This window comes from Leptosomus discolor, chromosome 10, assembly GCF_034619465.1.
Source record: "Leptosomus discolor isolate bLepDis1 chromosome 10, bLepDis1.hap2, whole genome shotgun sequence".
Lineage (NCBI taxonomy): Eukaryota > Metazoa > Chordata > Aves > Leptosomiformes > Leptosomidae > Leptosomus > Leptosomus discolor.
In genome coordinates, this window is record NC_141400.1 from 1960626 (window position 1) to 1976402 (window position 15777).

The window sequence follows — 15777 nt, forward strand, 5'->3', positions numbered from 1 at the left end:
TTCCTGGGCTATTCTGCATGAAAGCATTATTCTCTCTAATAACATTTGTGTACTGATGTCTAGCCATGCTGCTGCTGGGCATTACCTTTTACATTATTTTCCCTTTTTTATGGCAGCTCACGCCAAACACCGCTGTAACCCCTGTTCTGGTCTCCCCGTGCATAATTCCCCATTTACAACCAGAAAATTTCCCATCTTCTTTTTAACACAAAGATGCTTTCTCCACTCAAGCTTCACGCGCGTTGTCACCGTACCCCCTCTAAGCCCTCCTTCATAGAGCGGTGGCACCACACAGGGAAAAACCAGATATTGCTTTTTCTTCTCCATGGGAGGCACAGCTGTGTCCTCTCTACCCAGCATGCTCTGCACCATCCTGGACATTATTTTGCTCTGCTTTCCTCAAACAGATTGGCAGAGCAGGTCCTGGCAAAAGCACTTCTTTGTGCCAAGCTCAAGGAGGCCTCTGCCGCCTCTGGAGAGGCAGGACTGTCTCCTTGCTGTTCTGTGTGGGGCTGCTGTTGCCTCTGCACTCAGGCCGGACCAGTAGGGCTCAGAGGGGGGGAGATCACAAGTACATCTTTGTTCTAAATAAAGTAGGATGTAAGGATTCTAGAAGGAGAATCTGGGATCAGCTTGGGTGACCCGGATCCTTTCGGGTAGCTGTCTAGTCTTTCAGGGTAACTTTTTTCCCGTATAACTCACAAAACGAGATCTCCCTCCTGCCAGGAAGAGGTGCCTCAGGACGGAGAGCTTCTCACAAAGTCCAGCAGTAGGCCACCAGGACAGGAGCAGGGTAGGGAGGACAGAGAGCCCAGCCTCACATAGGCTTGCTAGCTGGGGTGAAGCATTTGGCATCATGGGGCTCTGCAGCTGCTGGAGAAGGAGGGGTCATCGCTCCCAGGGCACTCGGGAAGCTGCACAACACTGCCCTTTCATTTCCCAGGGAGACCTGTTCCGCTCCATCCTGGGATAACGGAGGAAAGTCCCAGGCTGGGTGGAGGCACCCGCGAATCCAGGACCCTCTCTGCAGCAGCGGCTCCCAGCCCTCCATGTGGGGCAGTCCCGCTGGTTTGCTCTGCCGTTTAGGTGGTGCTGCTGGCTGCGGGTCTCTCCCCACTCTCTCCCTCTGTCTCAGCTTGTTTCTGCTCAAACCACAACATATGGGCCCCTCGTCTGCCCCAGCAGAGCTGCTCCAAGGGACACGCTGAGGGCCAGGTGAGGAATCCAAGCTGGCTTAAAATACATGCTGCCAAAAAAACCCATTGGTTTCTCAGAGCCAGGGAAGTTTCTCGACCCCGTTCTGAGGTGCAGGAGTGAGCACCAGATCCCCCAAGCTGATGTTACCATCAGACACTTTGCAGCACAAACCCCCGTCCTCTGATGCCTTCTGGGTACCAGCTGCACCCAGAGCTTGGCTGCCATATGGTGGTGACACTGCTGAGTCACAGTATGCAGGAGCCTCCAGCACCAAGACGCGGCTGCGTCCTCACTGCTGGGGCATGTTGGGAACAAGCTGTCCATGAGCTGCTGCACATTTTCCTGGGGTGCAGGACACCAGAAACCTCCAGCTCAGGGACACAAGTGCATCCAGCCTCCTTTTCTTTCCCCTGGGACCATCCCATCACCTCTGTTCCCTGCCTGCGCTCAGGCTTCTTCGGAATATAGTGGGAGATAAAAGCCATGTGAGACTGACTGGGGCTTTGAGGCATGGTGAAGGGGGGGGGGGGGGGTGTAGTTTTATTGCTAGATTAATAATTTAACAGGACAAAATGAAATTCACGGCACTGAGAACTGGAGAGATTCGTACAGAGCTGAGGTTGCCCACTTTTCGCCCAACAAGTGGCAGCTGTCAAACCTCCGTGTGCTCCCCACCTCATTCCTCCAAGCCCCCTCCTTTCCAATTTGCGCCCCTCGTCTCAGAGGCAGACCCTCCACACCGCAGTGGGCATTTCCCGCAGCCGGCCAAGCAGCATGCACTTCCTAGCCTCCAGCTTTGGGAGGAGCTGCTCCCGAGGTGTGATAGCCTGGCTGAGTAGATTCGGCACTGGGAAGGGGACAATTTACAGCCAAGATGACTTACTTGGATTGAATTAATCAAATCCAGCAGCAGTAACTTTCCCAGCTTGCTGACGGTGTGTGCATGTACGGCTGCGCACGGCTGCGGCTGGATGCGTGTACACGAACACAGGCCACACGCGGGAGATTGGCACGACTCTCTGATAATAAATTGTGCCGAGAACAGCAAGAAAGGGGAAAAAATCCTGACTTTGATGTGCAGGCGTACACACTATCTTCCATCTCCAGCGCAGCGTGCATCCCAGAGTGGCCCTCGCCAGCCTGCTCCGTGCTCCACGCAGAGGAGGATGGATATTGCAAACATGGAGAAAATTGATTGTGCTGGAAATGCGTGCAAGGTGCGTATGGGGTGGAAAATTGAGGGGACTCGCTCTCCTCAGGAACTCTGATTCATTGCCATGACTCCTGAGTGAAAGGCAGGGCGCCAGGGCCAATGTGGGCTGAAAATTTGGCTTAAGCAAAGGTAGAGAAAATAGCAAGGGGTCCCAACTCGTTATGGTAGAGCGAGAAAACTCATTTAGAAATGAGAAACGGGAACACTAGTTGCTAGTTAATGGTTAACTCATTACTTAGCAGTGTTAGGGCATGGACCCCACTGCCACAGGAACTACCTGAGGCAGACCTGACCCAGAAAGTCAGGCCAGAGGGCTACCAACGTTGCAAAATTCATCTGCCGGCAGACAGTGTCAGCTCATTTCTTTCTTGGATGAATGATGGTTTATCATAAGAGAAATTTGGTTTCTTAATCTCACTCCTCTTAGGAGGAGGAGGCAGTTTGGGAGCTCACTGTTCCTGTGCTAGAAAGATGCTACCAATTTCCAGCTGGGATTTCATGGTCCCTTCACCCTCATTCGGTGTCATATCAATATTCTCCTTAAATGGCATTGAGGTTTATTTTCCTTATGTTATAAACAGCGGCTGAATTCCTGCTTAGCCGCTCTGAAATACTGCTGTGAAAATCCAGGGTATGAGCTGACTTATCAGGAGAGAAAAATACCAGAAGGACTAATGCCTGGCTCAGGCACTGCACAGCCACTGAATAACAGAGTTTCTCCTGCAAGGCAAGAGCCTGTGGCAGCGGCGGACCTTGGGAGACTGTGGATGTCACCAGGAAAGCACAACTTCCAGCCAAGGAAAGGCCATGCAATCAAGAGCAATCTGCAGGTTTCTCCAGCCCCAGGAAAGCTGTTCAGTCTTAGGAAGAGGCTCTGCAGAGATGCTGGGCCCTCTGTGCTGCTGCGTTCTCCATTGTGCCCAAGCTGTGTCAGTGGGGTTTTACTTTCAGCAACCTGTACAGTCAGTTCCTTCGGCCTGAGGACAGTTTGTATTGCCTCGTGCAATACAAAGATGAGAAAGTTTGAGCGGTGAGCACAGTAAAACTCCTTTTCAGGGCACACACCCACCAGGATGCTCCTGACGTATTGTTCCTCTCAGTGGCAGCTCTTGTGCTTGTTTAACTGGAGGAGGTCGCGGCAGAAAATTTTATAGTAGGCTTGTGTGCTTGCATGTGCAGGCACATAATGCAACAGAGATTTAAGAGTACAGTATCACACAGAGCAGGAGCAGTATACATTATTCATCATCAAGGTAACACTAACAAGATGAGAACATTTAGTTGTTAAATGTTGGAAAAGAGGGGGAAAAAAAGGCCATTCCCTTGTAAAGAACTCGATAACTGTGTCCTACAAACCCCTTTTATGCTTGGCTCAAGTTGCCGCACGGCTGCATGCTGCTATTAAGATGAAACCAAAGCAGGATTTTAGAGAGGCTCTTTGGTGGGGGTGCCCCCCTGCTATCCCCATGGGAAGAAGCAGCTCGTGCTCCCCATGCGGGGTGCAGGAGGAGGGCGGAAGCCTCCAGTCTGTGCTTAGGGGAAGACAAGGTAGGATTCACACACCCTCAGAACCCAGCCCTGCCCAAGGGGGATTCCTCCCAGCCCAAGGGAGGTCAGGGCAGTGACTCTCCACAGGGGCTGCTCCTGCTCTAACAGCAGGAGCCATGGGTATTCCTCTTTCAGTCACCCAAAGGCAGGCGAATCACAGCCCATGTGCCTAACACACTAACCATTACCTCTGTGCCTCGGTTTCCCCATTGCATGACTGCAGACAAAGACTTCTGAGTATTTCCTAATTCAGCAAAATTGCCCTGTGTCACTGATTTATTTGCTGGAATGAAACCAGGAGGCACTTTCGAGCCAGCTGCCAGGTCACTGTTTTGCTTCTTCTTCTGAACGCGTGGGGTTTCTAGCTGCAGGGGGGGTCCCTTGGCCAGGGACCTCTGTGTCCATGGGGCCAGACCAGTGTGTCAGGCACAACACTGCAGGGACATCTATCCCAGGACTGTCAAGGTCTATGGCAAGACAACAGTCAACAAGACATATGCCCTCAGGCAGACCTCAAATATTAAATTCCCCAGCGTAGCGGAGTTCCCAGCTTTAATAATTATACTTATCCAGTTCAGCAAAGGCCCTTGAAATCTTCTGATGGAAAGTGCATAATTTAAGTGCAAGGTACTTGTATTGTTGTTAGTGGTTAGTGGTTAGATCTGTGCCAGGTCTGCTCTCCTTTAACATCTTCATTTGATCTGAAAGAGGGAGGGTAAAGAGCATGTTAATTAAATTTGCAGAGGATATGAAATGGGAAGGTGCTGCAAATCCTGGTGAGGACAAAGAGCTAAAAGATAATGCACTGGGAAAGAAGGGTCAGGCATAGGAAGGAAATAGCCAAATGAAATTCATTCTGAACAAATGCAAAGTAATCCAGCTGGGGAAATATAATTTAACACCATGGAGACTGGGAGAGAGACATTTGGAAAGCAGTAATACCGAGCAGCCTGAGGGACAGCAAATTACATTGGGATTTGCGGTACATTATGGTGGGCTGCAGAACAGGAGGCTGTATACAGACAGCTTTCAGGCTTTTCTGACGAGGCAGAAAGGGAGGTTTTCCGTTTTCACGCCTGGGCTGCCATTACGTGTTTTGTACTACCTTTGTACGCTGAGCAGCTAAGGGACCAAAAGGTCCTGTCGCTTCAGTAAAACTGGGGATGTTGGAGTTCAAGGCAGTCCGGGGCCAGTTTGGGGCCACAGCAGAGCATGGGATCCACAAGAGCACCCAGGATCCACAAGAGCACCCAGAACCCCCAGTGTCCCCTTCCCCACTGCACGCCTACGCCTGCAGCCCCACGCTTGGATCAGGCTATGGAGCTGGGGGAACACCAGGGACAAGCATTGGCTCTGTGCTGGGGGAATCTCTTGACAGCCTGTACAAGTAGGTGGGCTAAAGGACTGGGCTCGTATCAAAACCCCCTGAGCACAGCGCAGAAAGCAGCTCCTCAACCATGTAACAGTGCCCTGGAAGCCCACACCGTCACTGTCTCTCATGCTGCAGCCACCGCATCAACACCTCCGGCATCACCTGCCGGGGAAGTCTGCCACAAACACCTCCACGTTACCTGCCGCCTCCCTCTCCATCACCTCCTACCCTGGCACCCTGGCGCCTCTGCCCCTGGCACTGCCTGCCCCATCGTCACAGCGCCGACACCAACCATCATTGTCTCACCAGCTCTGGGCGTATCTTAACTCAGGGCCAGCTGCTCCTGGGGCATCACCTGAGATGGGATTATGGCACTGCACTGTCCCCATGGCAGCATGGCCACCCCAAGAGCTGGTCCCCCGTTCCTCTGGGACACCATCCGCATGGGCCGTGCTCCGCATCCTTCTCGAGGGTGTGAACGTCACGCACCGAAAGCGGACACTCCTCCTGCTTTCTGGCATCTCATCAGCCCTGCAGGACCTCGCTCGCTCCCATCATGCCCAGGCAGCCATGCAGAGCAGACAGCTCCATTTAAGACACGCAGCAAGTTTCCAAGAAATCATGCTGTCTTCAAAGCGAGGTTGGCATGAATATTTCAGTGCAGCTGCTTGGCCCCGGGTACCACACCGTGTCTCCGGGAACAGTCATTACAGGGCCATCCGTGCACAGGGCCGCCAGTCCCCTGACCGCCGCCAGCACTGGGGGGACCGTACGCTGTGCTCCGTGTGCCTCATGACCCAGGCTTTCCCTTCCCCAGCCCTGTACCCCATCCCAGCCCGTGATGGGGTAACACCAGGGTCCTGCCCTCCCCTCCACACAGCGGGACGCTGGAGCTCCTGCTCCCAGCCCACACCGAGCCCCAGGGAGACGCCTGGCTCCTGCCTTCGCTCCCCTGCACAGAGAGGGCCCGCGGCCTCGCACGGCCTGTCACTCTTGCTCTGCAGACAAGTCCCCTTGCCAAAGCCGCAGCTTGGCAGCTCGGCTGCAGCCCATCGCCGTCCCCATCCCCCTGCCCGCAGCTCCCAGCGCCCATTCATCACCCTTCGCTTGACGCGCTCCACTCCCGTCTCCCCCTTCCCCGGCTCATCGTGGCTCGGCTGCCCGTGGCCTTGGGGGCCTCGCTGCCTGCCAGCTCCTGCCCGCGCTAGAAGAGGCAGCTCGTGAGCGGATCCACACGTCTGCGGGGATGTGGGGAGCGGACGGAGGGGGCCAGGCAGCAGGACTGGGGAGGAACCAATGCACCGTTCATTAGCCTCACTCTGCCTGTCCTAATTGCCTGTTCAGGCTGAAACAATTGTGTTAGAGGCTGCTCTGCCTAATTATTATTGTTCTTCTAAAACTAATGGGGGAGGGAGAGGAAGGGGAAAGAGAAGAGGAGAAGGGAAGAGCGAAGCAGAGGGAGGGAGGGAGCAGGAGGGCAGGGGAAAGGGGAAGGCAGGAGGAGCGGAGGACAGGGGATACGGCAGCTTGCGGACTAAGTGACTTGTTTAATGACTGAGAGCGCCGAGGCTGGTAGGGAATAAACAGGTCTGAAATTGGCTAGCCCCCACCCCTCCTCCTGCCTGCCCCCCTCTCCCGCTCGCTCACACTGTGTTTATTTCTGAGTGATCAGAGGGAGAATAAAAGCCCATCTAGTGTAATAGAGGGAGAGGATTTAATCTGTGTGCCTGGGACTTCAGTAAACTGCAAACATCGATCCAAGCCGGTGGGGAAAGAAAAGAAATTTACAGACCAATAAAAGTATATTAAAAAACTTCCCCTGCCCTTTCGCCTGGGCAGGGGAGATGCCACGGGGCTGCAGCTGGGGAAAGAAGCCACGCATGTGGCACGTACCGACTCAGGGGGCTGCTGGGGTCCCAGGAGGGCTGGTCCCAGGGCCAGGGGGGTGGGCAGCAAGTGGCCCCGGGAGCTGCCCGTGCTTGCCTAGGGGTGCTGCCGGGCCAGGGGGCTGAAAAGCGGAGGGTCTGGCAGCCAGTCTGACACTTAAGGAATTAGCTCTGCATCATTTGGAGTTTTCTGCTCTACTAATTTTCAGCCGGCTCCTCATTTGCCTCTTTTTTCCCCCATGTTTTAAAGGGGCAGCATCCCGGATTCCCAGGACCTCCTGGGACCTGAGCAGCAGAGCTTGGCCCCGCTGCTTACTGCCTCGCATTCTCTGTTGGCAAAAATTGGCGGATTTTGCCCTCTTCTCCAGCAACCTCTTCGCTTCCATGGGCTGTCCATCATGCTTCCTTCCTTTGCTGGCATTTGCACAGCACCAGGACCCTCCTGCTGGGCAACACCTCACCTGCTGCAGCATCCCTGCGTCCAAAATCTCCCGGGGAGACTTCAGTCTCCAGGCCCTGCAAACAAATCCACCCAGCTCTGACTTTGCCCTTTGGTGTTTGCTTTTGACTAACATTTGAGGTCTCATCTGCGTTGGTCTATCGGTTGATGAAAACGAGATTTCAGTTGTCTGTTGACTGACGGTGCACTTTAGGCTTTCCTGAAGGGAGAAGGAGGGAATATTTGATCAGAGGTTTGCATTCGCCACGCACAGCTCACTGTGCCAGGGAGAAGGTGGGTTAAAATACTTGGCCTGGCCTGGGAGACCGGCAAAGCAGGGTGCATTTACACCTATTACTCAACCTGATGTGGACAGTCTCTATCATTTTGTGGAGCAGTCTGTCTGCCTGTGGGAGGGTTCAGAGATAAGAGCAGCCCAGATCCCTGCTGTCCATCGCTGCAAGTTGTCCCTGCTCCCAGGACATGGCTGTTGGGGTGGCACGCAGTCCCCTCTGGCACCAGCTGCAGCTGCCACAAGCACATCAGCCCTGGCTTCAATCCCCTGTGCTGGCTCCAGCCCTGATTCTGATACAACGCTCGGTAAAGTGAAGGGACCACCCCCAGCTTTGCTGAAGAGGATGTCTCAGCCTGTTGTGGGGACAGTGGCATGCTTGGGACAGTGCAGATGACAGAGCCCAGGGAGTGGCAGGAGCCTGCCTGGCAGAGGGAAGAGGCTCCACACGAGGCAGATGGGCCGAGAGGCTGTCTGACCTTTACAGTTTTGCCTTTCCACCATGAGAGCATGCTGAGGACACAACGTTCGAACAAACCCTATCATTTTCCTTCCCTTACCCAACAGAGCCCAACACTGATCATCCCATTAACAGTTACCAGCCAAGCTAACAAAGGAAATCAATTAAATTAAAAAAAAAAAAAAAAAAAGAGGAATCCAAGCCAAACCCCAGTCCTGGACACAGTTGTTATCCTGCATGAGGAGAAGTACCAGAAATTCCCCACAGTCAGCTCGGGGCTTTGCAGTGCACTATTGATTCTGCATTGATAGCCTCCAGCCACTGCTGCGATGGGCAGACAGACAAATAACCCCGGCTCAGCCCATCTTCCTGGATATCCCACGCTCCTCAAAACTGCAGTCTGGGGACCCTGACCGTTGCCAAAAAAAATCCCACCACCAGCACTGACCCCTTCTGCTGGGGCACTCCTCTGGCTACAAGTGCATGGTGGCCCAGGAGCTATCTGAACATTCCACCCCTCAGCTGGGCTGGCAACTTCACCCCAGCCCTGCTGGTCCCTTTAAAGCCGGACATTAATGCTGTGCATCCCCAAACCTTAATACTGAAGTGCCCCTTTTTGGCTGAGCACTGAGAGCAGCTGCCTGCTGACCCTCTCCCTCTTGCAGGAGTGCCTGTGGGCTTGCATGGATGCTGTGTGCTCCTGTTCGGATATGACCCCACCAGCCCATGTCCTAACATCACCCTCACCCTTACCTCGTGCCCACTCACACATCCCTTCACCCCCAAAGGTATCTTCCCCCCCCCCCCAGCACTGCCAGCCCCTCCTGCCCCACCACTGGTGCCCCTATGCCTCCGACCCACTCAGTCCTTTCCAGCGCCCCGAACGCTCCCCTGCTCTGATCCGGTAAAGCCTTCCCTGCACACAAACAGGGGACGTGAGCCGTTCTTCCTCCCCCACGGGTGACCCGAGCACTCCCCCTCACACCCACGCAGACCTTCGTATCGCAGAAACGCCTCTCTCCTGCGCAAAGGCCTCTTTCTCCCATGCACACACAACACCACCTTCCTGTCAGCACCCCCTCCAGTCCTGCTCCCCCTCCGATGCCTGTGAGGTTGCCTTGCCAAACCCGACGGCCCAGGCAATACAGTGGGAGCCACTACAAGTGTTCCCAGCAAACTTCCCTTGGTGTGAAAGCTGCAATTCCTGCGGTACTCTCCACACACAGACTTGCTCCCTTGTGCAGGCTGGACTGTCTGCAGGCTCCAGTGCTGTCCCTGCTGTGCCATCCCTCCGCAGAGCAGTGTCACCAGGGCAAATCTCTGCCCCATAGGAGAGGGAAAGAAAATATCCCCGAAGGGACATACAGTGCTCTCTTTCAGTGGAACAAATGGTCTTTTATTAACCACTTAAGGCATGTTTCCAAGCCATTATCCTTTTAGTCTGAACGCACTGGGCATAGCCATGGGGCACTCAGCCCCCCACTCCTGCTGGAGCAGCAGGCAGCTGGCTCCAGCTTTCCCCACTGCCTCTGAGTGTGGGGCTGAGACTGGGGCCCACAGCCCTCTCAGGATGGAAGGGCTACTGGTCCTCCTCCCCTTCCTGACACCTGCTCCGTCAGCGCCCTGGGGAGCTGGACCACGAATTGCCCTCCCTCTGCCGTATTTGGAGACCCAAGGATGACTGGAGAGATGGCCTCCCATGCCTCCTTGTCTGGATATGGGAGCTGGCAGTGCCTGGGTGAAGAGAAGCCTCATTCTCCCATCAGAAGTGGCTGCAAAGGCAATGCTGTTGGGCATGTCATTGCTGATGGTTCCTGGGGACATACCATGCCTTGCTCCGTCCTCGTGTTCCTCCTGAGACACAGCTTCTGGGATCAAGCTCTGTATCTCTGCCTGGGCACAGGTCCCTCCCAGCAGCCGGGCACGAGCCAGGGGTGAACACCTTAGGCTCTGCTCTGGCTCTTTCAACAAGAGAACTGAGGGGTTGACCCCAGAGCAAAGCCCAGCAGGACCTATGACATCTCCAGGGTGCCTGGTGGGTCCAGGCCTGGGGTGAATGGGGAGAAGCACTGTGGGAGGGTGCATGCCGAGGGTGCAGCCGCTGCGGGAGCATCAGGGAGTGACGGAACAAAAGGGGCATCATCTCCAGCTGGAAGAATAGACATTTTGTTGTAAGGAGACTAAATAATAAGAGCTCTGGCCTTGAACAGAGATGACTAAAGAAGGATATGAATAAAGTTTTGTGAAGCCATGACTAGCACAGAGAAAGTGATTACTGAGTGATTATTCACGACTTCTCATTATGTACGAACAAAACGAAATTATCCCGCAACTCATTTAAGACAAACAAAAGGAAGCGCCTTCTCCTGTGGAGCACTATTGCACCGAGGAGCTCATTGCCATCGGATGTGTTCAGAAACCCATGGCGAGCAGCTCTGCCCGCAGCTGTCAAACATGGTTCTCTGGAATAGCCTTCAGCATGGGAAACCTGGGACAGCTGGGCTGAGGTGGCCAGAGGAGCGATCACCCCGATTTCTCACATTCTCACGTAATCACCCATTCCTGCCTGCCGCCTGGCCAGAGAAGCCTCTGCTCTGAGTCTGTAGGGCCATCCCTGTGCTCCCTGATGTGATTATCTCTGCACGTGCAGGTCGTGAAGCATCCAACAGAAACCAAATGGAGTGGGACATGGCTAGGAGCAACTCTCAAGATCACAGAAGTGACAGTAATCAAGATGTTAAGTGACAAACGCCTGACTGTACAACTGAGCAGCTTGTGTGCAGAGGGTCAGCACGGGTGGAAGCAGCTGCTTGGCAGAGGACAGTGCGCTGACACTCACAACTACCTCGGGGACCCGGGGCTGGAGGAGCTTCCAGCAGGTGTAAGGAAGAGGACTGCTGAGAAGGAGATGGATGGGTGGATGGAAAGTGAACCTCTTTCAGGTGCTTGCTTCAGTGACACTCAAATTAATGAAGACCTGGGGCTAGGTAGCTGGAGAAGGCTGGATAGCCAGGCACCAAGGAGTGGTGCAGCAAGGGGTGCCCAGCCACACAGTCTTGGTGGTCAAAGTTAAGTGACATAGGAGATGAGCACGTGTTTTAAGGGAGGGGGTTGAGAAGACAGCTAGGAAGGAACAAGGAGGAATCCCAGGAGGCAGGAGCAGGTGGAGGCAGAGATGCCATCATTAGCATCAGCTAAAGAGCTTGCAAAATAGGAGCTGCAGACAAAGAGGGTCTCAACCCTATGTCCCAACCGTACGTGCCAAGGAATATATGCAGTCTAGTTTCCAGGAATAAGAGCATCACCTCAGCTTTGCAGTAAGCTGTGGAAACGGTTCTGCAGACCGAGGATGCAACCACAAGTACTTCTCTGCAGTGTGAAAAACGAGATCTGCGTTTTGCAGGAAAAAAGCAGAATCTTCATGTCCTTCTCCCACCCACGACACTTGTGTTGTGGCGGCATAATTGAGAGATGGACTGACCCAAAAGGATGTGAAAATGGGTTAGAAGATTGCTTTTAGTTTGAAGCCAGCCTGGAACGTGTTGCAGTACTTTGTGTCCTCCAGGGACAATGTGGCGAAGGGATACGTGTGGTAAGTATTGATGGCTTTGACAGCAACCTTCCCCACTTCTTTTTGAGGTGTTAGTTATGGGCTACAGACAACTGTAATGTTCTGCCTTCAGAAAGAACAGAGGTAAATCTTTGCATTTCTTCAGTATAATTTAAAGGTTTAGCACATTTGAATTATTTAGATAACTAGCATATTTAAAATTATTTTGCCTTTCCCAGTTTAAAAAAAAAAAATTAAAAAATCAATATTTTTGGCATTATGAGCTACAGAGGAAATCTAGTGCTGACCAGCTTCGTAAGTTTCTTTAGCCCAGGTGATTTTTCCAAGAATTCGGTCCAGCTTATTTCACTTAGGATTTGAAGAGACAGTTGGCCTTTAACTGTGTGTTTGAATTCATTGATTGATTCATTGATTGATTTGGGTGAATCTTTCAGCCACCTAGGTGCCCTAATTGATGCTCACCTTACTGGGGTGCAAAGTGTCCATTGAAGGAGGCAAGTCCCTGACCTCCCAAAGGCCATTTGGGACAGCTCAGCCCATCGGGGCTCACGAACTACACAAGGCTGTTGGCACTTCATCGGAGGGATCACACATGACGGTGGTAAGTTCAATAGGCCACAGCAAATGATGAAAAATAAGCATCAACCATCTCTAAGAAATGCGTTCATAAAAGACGAAACACAGAATTTGTCCTCCAAGAGCTGATGTCGCAGAGATTTAGTTCACTTCAGAAAGTGATGCTTTAGCAAAGTGACATTACAGATATTTAGATGCTTTCACAAAGTGATAGGCTTCCCAGCTCATTTAACTGCCCAGCTTCATGTTCTTAGCAGTATCAGGAGAACTGCTCTGATAGGGTTACAGATTGAAATTTGTGTGTTGTGGATTGGTTTTCATAAATGTAGCTCTGATCACAGAGAGGTTAACCGATTAATTTGTAATGGGAAACCGGTGAGATGGGAGTGCGGGATAGAGGTAGCTGAGGGAGCTGCAGATGCTGGGATACTGACGGCAGTCTTATCTGACGTTATATCAGGTACCTCGCCGTCACGCTGCAGTCCAGCAAGCACTTCCTTAGATATGCCTGGCTTTGCACAGCTTCTGAGGTACCAGACGGGCTTTCAAGGACTAAATCTGCAACAATATTGAGATTACGGAGTACACAAATGAGAAGGACACTTGATACAATAATAGGTAATAGGGAAAGGCTATTGTAAAATAAATACGTAGCATCTTCAGGTAAGTGGAGCATATTCAGCTCAGCAGAAATCCAGGCAATTAACCCGCCGTGGAGGTGGTGGCCGAGGTGGATCCATTAGCAATTACACATAAGGAGCCATGCAGGACACAGGGTTTCAAGGACCTGCAAGGACAAGCACCAGTGCTTCACCTTGCAGTAGACCCCGTGGTTGAACACACACCAGCACATCTCAGTCCAGCTCCCAGCAGTGCAGAAATCACTGCAACAATTAACAGACCTTGTGTCTGGCAGCACCCACTGGAGATGATAAACACCGCTCAATGGGAAGACTTCAGCAATCAATATCCAAACTAACCTCATTTGTTTCTTATTTGAAAATAAGCTTACTAGGTGACAGAAATAATAAGAATAATGAGTAATAACGGAAGATTGCTCTCATCTTGGAGGAGCCCTCAGTAGACTGGCACAGGAGAAGCGGTGGGGCAGGGCACGATGGCTCTTTCTGCAGAGGCTCTGCAACAGCCTCAGGGAGCAAAAGGGATGCTACAGCCAGCTCACACGATAGGGGCGTTTCAGGCAGCAGGAGGGAATCTGCCAGCCCAACGTCTGGCCACCACACAGGAGTTAATAGCCCTGCTCAGGTAGGTTGTATACGTGCTTAAAAATAGCACAATCAAAGATGTAGCGGGTCTGAGGCTGAACGTGTCCTATTGCAGACCACCACCCGCTCCAGGATCTGCATCTTCCCAGGAATGTGCTCTTGTCATTCAAAACCTGTCCGAGCCCTGCTGCTTAGCTTGCAAGATTTGACCATGGTAGTAAGGATGCAAATAGATTTGGCAGGGTGTATAGGCTTTAGCGTCCGTATGTGCTTGGAGGGAATTCATGTTTGAACATGGCTCCTGAAGATGTAGGACAGGGCCTGAGAATGATTTCTAACACGTTTCCCTGCAACACGCTCTCAGTAAACAAGAAGAGGTGGCGGCACAAGCCAAGCTCTTCTAAAACGACAGCGGCGCGGCTGGGGGAGCCCCAGCACCAGCCGCAGCACTGAAAGGGCATCCTCAGCAGCATGCAATGGGTGACAGAAGAGTTTGCCAAAACACCCACTTAATTATCAGGCAAAGTAATACAGGTGAAATCCTCACTTCCCTCCGTCACGAAGAATCACCTGCGGCACGTGGGGTAACAGCATTCCCAGTGACTCTGCCCTGGGGTCTCCAAAGAGCAGATACAACATCCCGCAGATGGACTGGCAAGGCTCCTGAAGGCTTGCAGCAGCGCTTTCCCTCGTCGGCCTCCTCCAGCCCCATCAGACCCTTCAGCATCATGGAGTGGCCCGTACGTTCCCAAGGGGAGCAGCCTGCTCATGTGTGGAGCAGCAAAGCCCCTGAGTGTGTCTGAGGCCGTAGGGCAGAGAATGAGTGAGGTCTGCAAGTCTGCTTCCCAGCAATGGGAGTCATCCAGCAACTGTAGGGCTCAAAGGGATAAAAGGCTGTCAGGAAAAACAGAGTGACTGGGACAGCCCAAAAACGTTTTCCATTTCATCTGTCTAAAGGTCCATTTCCATCCTGGCATTCCCACATCTCCTAAAAATCTCTTGGGAAGAGACACATGCATGGTCCATATGAGCTTTTTGGGGATGAGAACCGCGGAGCTCTACTCCTCTGTGTGGCCCATGGCCAACCTCCTGAAGCAACCAGGGGGCAACTGGTGCTCAGGAGCCCAGCCCCTACCTGGGAAGTGCTGGCAGCGCATACATAGCTCAGGGATGCTCCACAGATCAGTGCTTTTGGAGACATCCCTAACAGTATCGCTGCAATTATCCTGTTGTTCAGGTGTCCCTGAGGAATGGAGGGACGCTCATTATCTGGTGGACTGAGAATTTGGATGTGCAGGTGATGACAAAGAGGATTTTGAACGCAGAGCCCCATGAATAGCCATCTATCTATCCATCCATCCATCCATCCACCTATCCATTCAGCTCCCCACCGCCCCTAACAAAGGCAGCAGTAACAAACCAGTCCGAGCCAACGGAAAGGAGAGGAAAATGTGCTAAGCTCTTGAGGGGTTAACCTGCTCTCAAGCATGGTTCAGTGAAATTGTCAAAAAATCCCTTCTGACAAATTGCCTGAGAAGAGAGAGAAAAATATAAAGAGCTGAGCCCATGGTAATGATTTCTGAAAAGTTCCCCAGCACCAAAACGGCAAAAAACCATTAGCAAAGCAAATTGTATTTTGTGCGCATAATTCACACCAGAACACAGAATCCAGGCAGCCCCGCTTTCTATTATTAACGGGACAGCATGCCAAGTCATCTAGAAACCTCTCCTCACGCTGCCAGTGATGCAGGGCAGGGATCGGCTCTGCTCCGGGGAAGGGCGGGCGGCCCCAGCCCCACGCCCCCGTGCTTCTCCCCTGCACTGCCCCTCGAAGCCCTGCAGTGCGTGGGGTGGGAGATGCCGCGGGATTCGCCCTGCACAGCTGGACCACGCGTGCAAACCTCGCCTGCGATCAAAAGCACGTCGGTGTCCTCCTTCCCCAGCCCTTGGTGCCCACTGCCGAGACTGCCGCTGGGCTCCCCAGCTTTCATCACCCC